The following is a 16,167-nucleotide window of genomic DNA, read 5'->3' as shown; positions in this document are numbered from 1 at the left end:
CTTCAGGCATAGTACACTTCCTTGACCCTCATCATTGCATGGGTCTAATTGAGAAGTTCCGGCCTACAAATAGTGTACGTAAATGATTTGTAACACTTATTGGTTAATATTTAACTGGTTGTACAAATCTCCAAACCTTTGTTTTTCCTCTGGCAATGTGACCAACAATGGTCTAAGTTGCTTTTGCCCCATGGCCTGGGTTCATTTGTCACTCTGCAGTTCCAAAGAATGCAATTCCTCTGTTGACTAGGTTGTGTTTTTGCATGAGAAAACAACCACGTAATACAAAATACAAAATAAAAAACACAAAGCAAAAATGTAGTCAAAGTCACTGAGAATTGAGAGTCTCTGGATACCAGATCATAAATTTCTTAAACAGTGACAATGCCATTTTTTAAAAGGAGGAAACACATATAATTTTAGCCCCAAAGATTTTATTTTAATTAACTACATTCTCTGAATAATTAAATAATTTTTTAACCAATTAAATAATTCCCAGATCTTCCTTCACAATGGATTGTGTGCACATAAGGAAATTATTTATTTATTTATTTATTAAGATTTTATTTATTTATTTGACAGGCAGAGATCACAAGCAGGCAGAGAGAGAGGAGGAAGCAGAGAGAGAGGAGGAAGCAGGGAGAGAGGAGGAAGCAGGCTCCCTGCTAAGCAGAGAGCCTGAGAAGAGGGGCTCTCCCAGGAGCCTGAGATCATGATCTGAGCCGAAGGCAGAGGCTTTAACCCACTGAGCCACCCAGGCCCCACATAAGGAAATAATGTTAAAAATTGTTTTAGGCATGAAAAGTAGACATTTAGTTTTAAGACATTACAGGTAATATTCCAATTATAGTATTATCACACCCCACACAAAGACCAGCATTAAGCTAACACCAATATTTCTCCAGGTAAAATTAAGAGCATTTAAAATACTTGAGGAACTAGGACTCATATATATGCAATGAGTATTAAATACAGTGTTTGCTTTGAAGGAATGTTCAGTGAATGTCTCATCTACCAAAATCCTTCCTGCCTCATCTTTATTTATACATACTATTTACCCATGTTGAGATTCTTTTGACAGTCCACACCTTACCCATCTTTAAAGACAAGGACACCTATCATCTCATCTTTATTGTCCACAGATAAGTCATTTCTCTGAACTCCTATAATACTCACAGGGTATATTAGAAAGTTAATGTATATTTTCTATTTTGTAATCATTACTTTATCTTTACTTACCTGCAATAATCTCATCTTCTAAGCACATCGGATAGCAAGACCAGAACCCTAGGACTTTTGTTTTCATAGTTTACCTTCCGTTAGGTAATTTACTTCAAACAATCCCAGGTAGGGGCACCTGGGTGGCTCAGTGGGTTGAGCCACTGCCTTCGGCTCAGGTCATGATCTCGGGGTCCTGGGATCTAGTCCTGCGTTGCGCTCTCTGCTCGGCAGGGAGCCTGCTTCCTCCTCTCTCTCTGCCTGCCTCTATGCCTACTTGTGATCTCTCTCTGTCAAATAAATAAATAAAATCTTAAAAAAAAAAAACAAAAAAAACAATCCCAGGTACTTGGCTAGTGTTCAGTTTTTTTGTTTTTTTTTTAAGCTGGAAGATTCAAACCTAACTTCAAATACACATTTTTCCATGAAAACTTCTTAGTTTTAGATAAGTTTCTTACTCTACATACATCCTCAATATTTTTATTCAGCAAGTATAGAGTATCACAATTCAAATTTATTAATGAACTCTGAGATCAACAAGTTTACTCACCTTAGTGTTACATTTTCTATCTCTTGTATTCCACCATATTTCCTAAAACTTTACCTAATGTTCTGAATTCAAAAGAGTTCTTAACTACTAAACACACGGATATAGATGGGTCTAATAAAAAGCATAGAAAAGAGAGCAAAGCCTAGAGGTTGATTACCTTTGAAAAACAAGTTCAACTTGATCAAATGTTCTTTATCAAATATGCTTTATAAAGATAAAAACTTTAAATCTAGGAATTACAGAAAATAAGACACTAAAATCCCTCAAACACATGTGAAAAATATTTCAACTTATTTACAGAAAAATGCAAATTAAAACCACAATTAGATTTCATTAAAACCCATCAAAAATAAAAAATTAAAAAAAACCATCAAAAACAGCAACTATTTAGATCTGAAAATGCTAAGAATGAAGGAAAATGTGAATACTACGAGTACACACTAGTTCACTATTTGGGAACATTATTTAGGAAATTTTAAGTCATACATATTCTCCAATGCAGCAATTCAATTTCTGTACATATATATTCCAGAAAATCACTTGTTTACATGTCCCAAAAGACATGTACAAACATGTTCTTAGTAGGACTTTTTCAAAGTAGTCTGAAACTAGACATGTATGTATACCATTCATACACAGAATAGGTGTATTTTTATTATATTCAAGCAATATAAAACTGTACATTATAAAACATACAGAAAAAAACTTCCTTCTACTCAGGTTTTGTAGCTGGGCCTGAGAAATAAACTTACATAAAACAGATTAACAGAAAAAAAGCATACGCATTTTAGTATTTTTATGTGCACAAAGGAGTCTTCCTGAACAAGTTGTTAGGACCAAGAGCTTATGCACATTTTTAAATTTGTGGAGAAATGAAATGATAAGTTTTTTGAAAGAAATGGTAAATTTGTGGAGAAGTGAAAAGACAGATACTTGGAACAGGGGCAGTAAATCCTGGCAAAGTGACTAGGAAATATATGGGTGAAATTAATGGGAAATAAGGGTCATTGTAAGAGGTTTTTCTGAATAGGTAGATTTTGCATCATTTCTTAGTCTCCAGTGATAAGAATTTTCTTTTCTGGCCCAAAAAGGACAGCTTTTTCATGGGTAATTTTATGAACGGCTTTTAGATAGAAAGGGAGAAGTCAGAGAGCTGTATCTACTATGTCTCTAGTGCCTTTAGCTCAAAAAATTCAATATGCCATAGTAGCATATTTTGGGGGTTAGATGTTTTGCACCTTCTCAAAAGTGAATGGGCAGTGTGATGGTTAATCTCATGTGTCAGTTTGATGGCTGGAGATGCCCAGATTTCTGATAAAACATTTCTGGGTGTGTCTCTGAAGATCTTTCTGGAATACATTAGCATTTAAATTAGCATAACACTGGGTAAAGATCACCAATGCTAGTGGCATCATCTAATCCTTTGAGGGCTTGAATAGAACAAACAGCAGAGAAAGGGTGAACTTTCTGGCTGCTTGGGCTGGGATTTCTCCCTTTTGCCCTCAGAAGCCAGCATATCTAGTTCTAGGGCCTTTGGATTCAAACAAGAACTTAACACCATTGGCTGCCCTGGTCTCAGGCCTTTGGACTAGGACTGAATTACACCACCTGCTTTTCTGGTTCTACAGTTTGCAGACTGTAGATTGTGGGACCTTTCAGCCTTCATAACAGTGTGTTCCAATTTCTATAATAAATATCCCTCTCTCTCTTATTTCATGTCTCTTTCATTTCATATTGTTGCATACTGTCTATATTAAAGTTCTGCAGAAAACAAAAACGTACGTACGTGTGTGTGTGTGTGTGTGTGTGTGTGTACAGACAGAAAAGAGAAAGAGATGAAAGAGATCCTTTTGTTTTTGGTTCTCTGGAGAACTTTAATATAGACAGTATACAACAATATAAAATAAGCTGGCAATATTTTGAATAGGAAGCAAAGCACACAATTTTATATAATGTGGGTTAATTTATATAAAGTTTAAGATGAGGCAAATTAAAATAATGTTGTTATTTGATAAATACATAATAAAATAAAAAGCAAGATCAGGAGAGTGATCATTTTTGCAGGAAGGAGTATTTTGGGATAGGGCATGCAGAAGCTTCAAGCGCTAGAAATGCTCCCTTTTTTGACCAAGGTGATGGTTATATGGATATTCACTAATACTTACATAAATGACACATATATTTTCTATATTGTGTTTACATAGTATATCTCACAGTAGTAAAAGTCAACAAACTTGAATTGTATATAATGTAGGCTAGAACAACAATAAAAAGGGCAGAAGAAAGTAGGAACATAACTGTGAATATAGAAAAATTTATGGGTTTATTTTCCCAGGATCTCAATAAAACATCTATTAGCTAAATATTCCTTGGCATGGTTCAAATTTATAAAGGGCTTAACAAATGAAATTGACTTCTATAATAAAGAGACAAGATACCTGAAGAGCCACAGCACAGACAGCTTAATTGGGTTTCATTAAGATTTTGATTATATTGGCATATATAGTTATGTAATGTGGCATGTGATACTCAGACTATCAGGCTAGTAAATGACTTCAGAATTGACTGTGGCTTTTGGAAATTAGGTGATTAGTGATTTAAGAGCAAATGGAAATAAAATAAAAGAAAATGGAAAAGAAATAAAAGAGCACTTGGGGAAATCTTGTGTGTCATTGTAAGATATTAATCTTTGCCATATTATTTTTTCCTCTCACTTAGATTATCCTCCCCTTTTAAAAAATGAATTTAGACATTGTAGAATAATTCAGATACTCATTTATGTACTAGCCATAAAAGGCTTTTTATTCCTTTTTATAGAGCCAAAAGTAGAGGTAATCTTCTCCTTTCCTTAGTTTTATAGATGTTGTTCCATATATAGTCAGTGCCTACATCCCAAAGGCTTAAGAATCCATGAGGAGTTTATTCCTAAATTAAAACACAATCTTTAAGTTAAAATTTAAAATGAAATTTTAACCTCATTTGCTTTTTTTAAAATGACATTTTAACCTCATTTGCCTTTTTTCACCTACTTTCACCACTAGAAGTTATACATTTTTTAAAGGAAGAAGACATTATATTCACATGCTGTTTGCAGAGCATAAACTGAAGAAAAAAAGTATACCTTGTATGTAGCACATGTAATACATTTTCTATGTATTGCTCTCAATTTCCAGTATGTGCTCTCAGCCAATAATGCATATAAGCATGTATGGGCTGTGGTGATTTTTTTCCACCATTTAAATCAATACTGGTCCTATTGATTAGGAAAAATGTTTACACACACACACACACACACAAACACGTATATAAGCAGAGAAATACTATTAAGCAATATGACAGAATAAATACAGCAAATAACCTCCCTCTAAAAGGCACTTAGGAATTCTGTCTTTAGGACTGAGGAAAAGACACTTAGGTGAAAAATATTATGAATACCTCCTCAATTACATGAATGAGTTCACAAGAAATTAAACAAAATCCCAGATACCAAAAATGAAGAAGAAGTCAAAACCAGAGTAGTTAATTTGATGTAAATATGTAGGTAACCTGAAAATCTGCTTTAAGCTTGGTATTCAAGAATTTGGATCTTCATGGCTGTGTGGATACAGAAATTGAGGCCTTGGGGATCCATGAAACTGAGAAGTCAGAACTGAAATGGCAGAATAATGCCAGCAGAGAGGTATCCATCGCTATTGCAGGATATAACAAGAAAAATCATGTGCTTATCCTGAGCTCCAGTTGGAAAATATCTACCCCTGAAACTGAGACTAATGATCTGCTCTATCATGAGTTTGTAGTTTTGAAGATCCTTGCCAGGCAAGACCAACACGACTTATTTGTACAATGACCCTCAAACATGACTGTATAAAAATATATATATATAAAGCTTAACAAATATTAATACACAATATAAAAATTTTCAGCACAAATATGAACATTCTACAATTGTAGAATGAGAAGATTTAGGCTCCATCTTTTTAGTCCCTATGTTATTTATTTCCACTCTAATCTATTATTTCCTTCTTTCTACTAACTTGGGTTTTGTTCTTCTTTTTCTAATTCCTTGAGGTATAAAGCTAATTTGTCTATTTGAGACTTTTCTTGTTTCTTGATATAGGTTCTCTGTCTTTTGGGTGGAGAATTTTGTCCATTTACATAAGATGTTTATCCATATGTATCGATATGTGCTATTTTGTAAATTGTTTTCTGGCTGTTTGGTAAAACTTCTGTTACTTTCTCCTTCTCTAATGACTTTTTCCTTTGTGATTTGATGATTTTCTACAGTGATATGCTGGGATTCTTTTCTCTTTCTCTTCTGTGTATCTACGACAAGTTTCTGCTTTCTGGTTATCATTAGGTATCTATAAAACTACTTATCACAGTCTACTCTAAGCTGAACACATACTAAAGCTCTATATTTTTACCCCCCTAACCTCTACTCATTTTATCTTTTTGGTGTCATGATTTGCATATTTTTCCCTTGTGTTCATTCACAGATTATTTTATAGTCATTTTTAATACTTTCATCTTTCAATATTCATATTAGATTTATAAGTGAAATACTTGGTACCATTATATTATTTTAAATTTAACTATGTATTTATCCTCTTGTATGTTTTCCTTTTATTAGTTAGTACTCTTTCATTTCATCTTGAAGAAGTTCCTCTAACCTTTCTTGTAAGGCTAGTCTAATGGTGATAAACTCTTTCACTTTTACTGATCTGGAAAACTGAGGCTTTCCTACCTGTTTCAATGTATTTCCTCATTCAAACAATGTGTGGGAGATAATCAAACTAATGGATTTATTTCAGAGATAATTTCTCTATGTACACCTGTATATTTAGTGTGCTCATGAAAAAAAGGGAGTTCAGGAACCTCCATTGTTCCTCTTTTGGGGTGCCTGGCTGGCTTAGTCCGTAGAGTATGTGACTCCTGATCTCAGGGTGGTGAGTCTGAGCCCCACAATGGGCATAGACATTACCTTAAAAAATATAAAAAATTTTTAATATTCCCTCTTTCAAAAGTTTTTATTTATTTATTTTTAAATATTTTATTTCTTTCAGAGAGATAGAGAGAAAATGAGCACAAGACGTGATAGGGGTAGAGAGAGAGAGAAAAGCAGACTCACACCTGAGCAAAGAGCTGGCCGCTGGGTTCAATCCCATGACTCTGGGATCATGATCTGAGCCAAAGGCAGATGCTTAACCAACTGAGCCACCCAGGTACCCCTCAAAAGGTTTTAAATCAGCCATAAAGGAAAGGCATTTTAAGTAGAAATTTTGACAATTAGACTGCAGAATATCAATTACATTAACAGATTACAATAAGAACAGAATAATAGCACTGGGAAAAAGCTCTAACAAATGCTGAAATATAATCATCCATAATTTTATACCTATTTAATTTTTAAGAATATAAAGTTAAACAAAAAAGTTGTACAAATATTGATTTATGGAGTTTACTACTTATAAACCCTCACTAATAAATGTTTAAAAAAATTGCTTCAAGAAATATAAAGTAAACTAATAAAAAAAGAAGCGTAGAAACATAAGGAATAATGAGCAAAGGAACTGGTAAGTGTGTATGCAATCTAAACATATTCAATATAAAATGGTAATAATATCCAATATATGTTGGGTATGGAATATAATACATAAGTAAAATATTAGGTAGTAATAACATGTATGATAGGAAACAATTCTTAGTTTTGAGAAGTATTAAGTACTAATGACCTCATATACTTCTTAAGGATGGTAGAACTACTGCTGAATGAGTGTGTATGTTAATGTATGTGTGCTATACACACATACTTAAAAATAAAAAGAGTAAATAAACATATATTTTTACTCTTTTTATTTTTAAGTATGTGTGTACTCTGAAAAACAATCTGAGGGGAATGAAGTGGTGGGGGGGTGGGAGGTTGGGGTACCAGGTGGTGGGTATTATAGAGGGCACAGATTGCATGGAGCACTGGGTGTGGTGCAAAAATAATGAATACTGTTATGCTGAAAATAAATAAATTTAATTAAAATAAATAAATAAATAAATAAATAAATAAATAAATGAAAAAAAAAAAAAAGAGTATATAGTTTTAAAACCCTTAGGGGAAAAAAGAAAAATCTACTAAGTTGAAAGAAGGTAACAAAAGAGATAAAGATACTACAAAATAAGATTTTAGCAAAAAGTCAAAAGCACTTATACCTGTGATGTCTGTAAATGGTATAAATTTTCCAGTTAAATACAGAATTCACAGGAGTAAATAAAAAGAAACAGAAACCAACCTTGTACCTTTTACAGAAATAAATTACAATGTCAAAGAGTGATTGAAATTAAAAAGACAAAAGATAATTATACTAATCAAATAGCAATGAAAACATATGGTATAATCAGGTTTTCTATTAGACCAAATAAATTTTCAAGCAGAGTCATCATGTTGTAATATAATAACATTTGAGGTATGTATTGCATATTTTAGCATCATCTCCCTCAATCTTTTGACAAACATAATATTATAGTCTCAAAATGTATGAGGAAAGCATGCACAGAATTCAATAAAGTCTCAACATATAAGCCATCAAATCTATTCACATAAAAAACTGGTCACATTTTAAGGCTTAAAGCAAGACACAGCAATTTTCAAATACAGACAACATTTTGTGATCAAAATATCATTAAGCTAAATATATAGAACAAGATTACTACGAAAAGTTAAAAAAACTAAAAATCTAGTAAATTAATAAAATACTTTAAGTAATTTATGCCTCAAAGAGAAATCATAATATAATTAGGAAATTCAGCACTTAATTTATTTTTATGAAAAAGAAACAGTTAGTAGACAAAGAAGAGACCTGAGATTTCCAAACTAAATAAACTGTATTCTCTAAAAATCCATCAGCAAATAATAGTGACAAACAAATAATTAAAATATTTATTTTAAAACCAGAAATAAAAAGACATGCTTGAATATTTTCATTACTGCTTTTCAATATTTTATTTGAGGGCTTAAGTAATGCAAATTATAAGAAAAATAAATAAAAATATAAGCTATTGAAAGAAAAACTCATTACTTACAGATTTTTATTCTCATAGAAAATTAAATAGACTCTATAGACAATTATTTGAATTTGCTAGGTCAATATGTAATAAATCATAACTTCATTATACAAAATGAATTATTTTTCCACAAAGCAGAAGCAAAAACAGAGGCAACATATTTGAAGAAAAATCACAGTTTTAGAAAATAAAAATATTAGGTTGTTGACTACATTTAACAAAGCTGTATAAAATATTTGTAGAGAATATATGATTTTATGGAAAGACATTACAGAAAAGCAAGAAGAAGAGGAGGAGGAAGAAGACGGGGAAGGAGAGTGTACCAGGTAATGCATGGTAACACTACCATATACATACCATTTCCCTCCAAATTCACCTATAAAATTAGTATAATTCTATTTATAAAACCAACTGGTTATACTCATGAAACTTGAAAACCTCATGCTAAAATATATGTGGAATGGACAAGAACCAAAATTTCTGGAAAGAGGAATGAAGAGATTTGCTATGTCAGGAATAATAATAAGGATGCTTACATTTACATATTACTTTCTAGCTGCCAACATTATTTTTAAAATGTTTACATTTAAAATATTATTAATTCCCACAACAATTATATAATATAACCTCATCCTATAGATGAGGAAACAGAATTATGCAGAGGACAGAGAATTTGTCCATTTTTCACATAGTGGTGGAGACTGAATTTAAACCTGGACTTTTTGGTTACATAGCCTTGTTTATAAAATATTACCTTACTCAATGTCAAAATATTACTGAATTTGAGTTACTGCAAAGTGTTGTATAACACTGGGATAAACAAAGATGTTAACTGATTAGAATAGAAAGCCTGGAATTTGGTCCAAAGATGTATGAGTGTTTGCTCTGTAGCAAAGATGGTTTCATGTAATCAGGGTTGGAGCGAAGTTTGAAGAATTTGATAAAGCATGCTTAGTTTACTATATACACACAAAATAAAATTCCGAAGACGACTCAAAATTTGTTGCAAGTAAGTTCAAGGCTGAAATATGTAACATGAAATTTAAAACTTATGTGTAATTTTTAAAATTTTGGTTTGAAAACATTTTTTTTAAAGATTTTATTAATTTGTTTGAGAGAGAGACACAGTGAGAGAGGAAATACAAGAAGGGGGAGTGGGAGAGAGAGAAGCAGGCTTCCTGCCATGCAGGGAGCCTGACGTGGGCCTTAATCCCAGGACACTGGGATCATGACCTGAGCCGAAGGCAGACACTTAACAACTGAGCCACCCAGGTGCCCCACGATTTTTATTTTTTTAACGAATGAATTAATGAATGGTCTGTCAGAGAGACAGGGAGAGAGAGATGCACAAGAAGGGCGAGTGGCACATAGAGGGAGAAGCAGTCTCCCTGCTGAGCAAGGAGCCTGATGTGAGACTTGATTCCAGGACCTAGGATCATGACCTGAGCCAGAGGCAGACGCTTAACTGACTGAGTCACTCAGGTGTCCCTGAAAAGGTTTCTTCAAATTAGGCTCAAAGACACATAGGAAAAGACTGATAATTTTAACCATGCTAAAATGAAAAACATCTGTCTTTGTATAGGTAACAAAAAAGGAGTAACTAGGAAATATCTGCTACATACATGAAAAGTTTTGGTGTTCAGAATATCTCCTTTACAAACCACAGATGAATAATAATGATTATAATTATTTTTATGTAATAAGATTATTTTTACTTTTTATATTTACATATACCTTATTATAATTTAATGTTTTATATTCACATGCCAGTACTTACAATAATAAAATAATATATTATAATTATATTTAAATTACAATATATAAAATATAAAGTATATACTTAAAACATGTAACTGCATATGTGATAAAGCAGATATATATAATAATATAACGACAGTATCATTAACAAAACTGAAAAAATTGGAAACAAACCAAATATCCACTGCTGGAAGAATTTATAATGGAAATGTGGTATAAAAGTATTAAAAAATGCTAGTTAGCTAATAAAAATTTTGAACTTGAGTACACTATCAACACATAAATTAAATTTCATAAGCTAGTCAACTAAAAATTATACAAATTAAAATGTATTATAAACCTGTATATAATACTATATATTTATATATCATATGATATATAATTAATATAATTAATATTAATATATTATTAATATAATAAATATATAACACATTTATATAATTATAATACTGTTATAATGTTTTTAATTTTAAATCTATAATACAGGGGCACCTGGGTGGCTCAGTAGGTAAAATGCTTGACTCTTGGTTTCGGCTCAGATGGTGATTTCAGGGTGATGAGATCAAGTCCCACAATGGGCTCCACACTCATCATGGAGACTGCTGGATTCTTTCCTCTTCCTTTACCCCCACCACACCTTTCACTCTCTCTTTTTTCCATATATATATATATATATATATATATATACACATATATACATATATATACACACACACACACACACATATGAAATAAATAAGTAAAATCTTTATAATACAAACATATAAAATGTTTATGGATATAACCATATGTATTAAAAATTTGAAAAGACATGAGGAAATGTAAGGTTAATGATCAATAACCTCATCTGTGTAAGGATGCATAATGTGGAAAGGAAATGGGAATGGGATAGGGAGTATTAAAGGAGCTTCAATATGTTGTGCTTTGTATCTGAAGCTGGTTTGTAAGCCATGGTAGTGTATAAAGTAGTCTTCAGCATTTTGTTTGAGAAATTAATGATAATGTAAAATAGTAGAACATGTTTTCTATTAAAAATTCATTAATGGTTATAAATTTAGGAAGAAAGAAGATATTTAAAAAATCATAAATGACAAAGTTTGCTACAATAAAGCCCTTCAGTTGTCTAAAAAGAGGACTACAAGCCTTTTACCTGCCTTCTGCTGTCTCACTGCTATCAAACAGATTGAAGTGATGATGATGGCAACTGAGTACCGCTCAATATCTGACCCATATGTGAGATGATTTTGAGATAAAAGGTAACACCATGTTGATTTTTTTTAATTGTTGTTTATTCTAATACTTTTCAAATAGAGGTGAAAATTAAATGAGGATGTTTCTTTAGAAGCAACATACTTGCAACTCAACTTTTAACTCTGGATTCATCCAATACTCAATTTAACAGAGTACCTGCTATTTATACAAAGAATCAGAGATAATCATTAACCACTGTATGTTCTATAATGGGTGTTATCTCTGTGCAGTTCTTTTTATTCATGGAAAAAATGGAATATTATGCACTTGTCTTTAGGAAAGCTAAATCTCATTCAGATCAAACGACTTAAAAACTATTACTATCACAAGGAATAAAGTATACTTGCCTAAAGTATTTTTGTGTCTAAGCTGCCATTTTAATCTCTTGTATCACCACTATCCCCAGGCTAATCCACCACCCCCCACCCCCCAACATGCACAGACACACATTTGCATAATTCTTTGGCACATGCCTGCAGTTTCTACCCAAGATCCTATATCATCCTTCTATAATTTCCTATTCCACAAAAATACATAACCAATTCTCAAGTCCATCTTCTCCGTATCTCGGAAGCCCAACCCCTCTAATATTCTGACATTTTAAGTACCACAATCTTTTAACCAGTCTATTATCCTTACTACATGTTTTACAAACTTAGGAACTTCTGACCATTGCTGACACAATTTCTTTTTATTCTTTCCATCCTTCACAGTCAAATTTTTAAAATAAAATCTACATACGTATCTCCCACTAGTCTCTCCTATTCTGCAACATCCTTCATATGAAACTTAAATCCTATCATTTTACTAAAGCTGTTCTCATGAATATCATCAGTCAACATCATGTCATTAAACCCAAGGAATGCTTATAATAATGCTTACAATTTCAATCCATATCTTCCTTGAATATTCGAACCTTAAGCATAAACATCTTTATACAAATTTATACCCTGTAACAATTTTAATGGCAACCTACACTTTTATGTATCAACTTATCAAAACACAATTTATTTTAGTATTTATTCTGTCCACTAGATTGCAACCCTCATTATCTACAGTTTTGAACAATTTTCCAGGTAGTTCACAGTAACTTTTATAATGCTGGATAAATTTAGCTGATACTGCTTAACATTTCTTCTTTCTTGAGTTTTTTTCTTGGCATCCTGATTTTTCTCCTACACTTATGGGTTTTCCTTCTCTCTCTCCTTAAAGACTTCTCCTCTTATGCCTAACTATATATAGTGAAATTCATTAGACCTTTTCCCCAAATCATCTTTCTCCTCAGGCTAACTACTTAGATGACATTATCCACCCTAATAGTTTTGATTATGAACAATATGCTAAGGGTGCCAACACTTATGTATCATTAATCTGAACCTCTCTTTTGACACATCTCATTATGATGGCTTAGATGAATGTTTATCATTATTTCAAAAAGATTTTTATTTTCTTCCAAACCCATTCCTCCTCTACTATAGAGTCTAGAAAAAATAAAATAGTACAAATCTCAAAAGAATATTGACTACACATTTAAGGGGCACCTGGGTGGCTCAGTGGGTTAAAGCCTCTGCCTTAGGCTCAGGTCATGATCCCAGGGTCCTGGAATTGAGCCCCACATCAGGGGCTCTCTGCTCAGCCGGGAGCCTGCTTCCTCCTCTCTCTCTATCTGCCTCTCTGCCTACTTGTGATCTCTGCTATCAAATAAATAAATAAAATCTTTAAAAAAAAAAGCTCCACATTAAAAAAATAATAAAAATTTTTTAAAAATCTGGAAATGTTTAAAATTTTTGACTGAATAATACATGTCTAAGAATTTTTCTTAAAACAATAATCATAATTTTCATACATACTTTTCATACATTTTTAAACATGTCATATATTTTATATATTTGTCATATATTTTATATATGCCATTTTATATATTAGTCATTAAGATATATTATCTTATATATGTCATGGACAAATACATGAAAAATTATAGCTCTAGCCTATGAAAAGTTGCAGACATCCTAATCTTCATCAGTAGGGACTGATGGAGCAATTTTGGTATATAGAGATTAAAAAATAGTAAAAAAATAGTTTTAAAAAATCCCCAAATATTAATGAATGTATAGTATACATAATGTATTAATAAGCAAAAAAGTAGTGTTCAAATATAGAACATTCATCATAAGAACAATCCTTTTTTTAACAAACACAGGACAATTAGTCATTTTCTTTTATTATAAAAGCTATCTATTTTGGTGAAAAAAATGTTGTGCCTCAACTGACCATTCAATTTTTAAAAAGTCAAGGAGAAGTTAATGAGTTTTTACTTGTGAATTATTTTTCCAGTTTTTCTCTAGTTTGAAAGATGAATAATAGAGTCTCATTCCTCTCCATCAAGGAGCCAACACTAAAACTGCAATTTGTCTGTAACATGAATGTCGACCTGACTTCAAAAGACTTTTGAATAGGAATATGAATCAAACCTATCCTTAATAGTAAAAGGCAGCCTTCAATGTGGATATTTAAATACTGCTTTATTATATAAATGTAATTATAAAATTAAAGATGACAACCCAATAGAAGGAGAGATTAAAAGCTTCCAGGACAAACAAAAACTGAAAGAAGTTATATTGTTTTTGAGAAGAATCATTGCTGGCTTCATTAGAATCATTTTGACTGTTACCATATTGAACCTATATATGAGATTTCAATACTTTCTCATCCTTTGCCGTCTATTAATCTGATGACATTTCTATTCAGAATAAATAAATAATAAACTAAACAAAATATAATAATAAACTAAACTATATATAATATATAAGCTATATATATTATAAATATATAAAAAACTAAAATACAGTTTTGAAATTTGTTTCAAGTTCACTCACAAAAAGCCAAAATTATGACAAATTAATGGAGGCAATTATAATAAATATACCATTTTGATGTGTCTGTGGGGTTACCTTTCTTCTTTCTTGAAAGATGACCAAATTCAGAAAACAACCAAAAATAAAATACAGCTACTACAGTCACCTATATCCAGAAGCTAAAAATATTTTTACTTTACTTCTTGCTATAAATTTATTCAGACTAGAACTGACTGAAACAGAAATGTAAATTCTACTTTTAATGCCAGTGAAGGGGAACTAATGTTTAATTTTACCTGTTAAATTAATTAAACAAGGTGGTCATTAAACTGATGTGGCTCTAATACCATAGAGGTCTATGTAAGCAAACCAAATTCTAAGCCTGTAAAATGCCTCAAATTTACGAAACCAAAATGCTAAGGGCAACAAATCACACAAACAGCTAACTAGGCTTTAAGCTACGGCCAATCAATAATTTCCTTACACTGCTTCTGCCTTTTCTCTATAAAAGTCTTTCCTCTATGGGCCTGGTTGGCTCAGTAGGTTAAGTGTCTGCCTTCAGCTCAGGTGATCCCAGGATGATGGAGCCCCCGAACGGCTCCTTGTGCTGCAGGGAGCCTGCTTCTCCCTCTCCTTCTGCCTCTGCCTGCCGCTCCCCCTGCCCGTGCACTCGCACTCTCGCTCTCTGAAAAATAAATAAAATCTTAAACAAACAAACAAACAAAAAACCAAAAAAACCCTCTCTCCCCTAACACCTACCCCCTCAACCTCCGCCTCCATCTGTGGAGGACTCTTAACCACTTCTTGTTTGGCGGTACCCAATTCTAATAGATTTTTGCTCAAAAAAAAAACTCTCAGAAGTTTTAATATGGCCCAGTTTCTCTTTTAGGAGTTCTGGAATCAGAAGAGGGAACCTGGGGGGACCCGAGGGCTTCTAGGAGCAACAGCAACAAGGCTCAGGTACCTGCGCAGCCACTTGAGCACGCCGCTGTCTCACGGCGTCAGGAGCCGGTGGGTGTCTGACCAATTCCAGACCCTAGTTCTGCAGCTTTTGCATTACGAGCTTGCAAACTTTGAGCACTGCTTTTTCCAGACTAGGTCCGGAAAACACCAGCCAGACCAGGTCTGACTTGAAAATACGGCTGGTTATAGGATTGTACGGGTCTGACTTAAAATCAGACCAGCTCAGGGACATGGCTCCAGGAACTGGTTCCGGGGTCAGACTGGGTCGCACAGAGAAAACAAAACTCCTTCCGGGGTCAGACTGGGTCCGACTTAAACTGGACCTCCTGTACAGCGTCCGGTAAAGGCAACGCGAACTGTTGGGGCCGCTCGCTGGTTGTGAAGCTCGTAGGTGCTACCTGGGAAAACGGACAGCAGTTGGCAAAATGTAAGAATTCTTTTTTTTTTTTTTTAAAGATTTTATTTATTTATTTGACAGAGAGAGATCACAAGTAGGCAGAGAGGCAGGCAGAGAGAGAG

The 16,167-nt window shown here is 32.9% G+C and overlaps 1 long non-coding RNA gene across 1 annotated transcript in view; it reads right to left on the bottom strand.

Annotated features, from left to right (window-relative positions):
- LOC116585574 overlaps positions 1-15,868 on the bottom strand; it is a 29,992-nt gene extending 14,124 nt beyond the window's left edge. Inside the window, exon 1 of the long non-coding RNA XR_004283700.1 lies at positions 15,650-15,868. This is a non-coding gene — a long non-coding RNA (uncharacterized LOC116585574). The remainder of the gene's footprint in view (positions 1-15,649) is intronic.
- Between the last annotated feature and the right edge of the window lie 299 nt (positions 15,869-16,167).

The sequence above is a fragment of the Mustela erminea genome, chromosome 3, assembly GCF_009829155.1.
Source record: "Mustela erminea isolate mMusErm1 chromosome 3, mMusErm1.Pri, whole genome shotgun sequence".
In the NCBI taxonomy this organism is placed as follows: Eukaryota; Metazoa; Chordata; class Mammalia; order Carnivora; family Mustelidae; genus Mustela; species Mustela erminea.
This window is presented reverse-complemented; position numbering and strand designations above follow the sequence as displayed.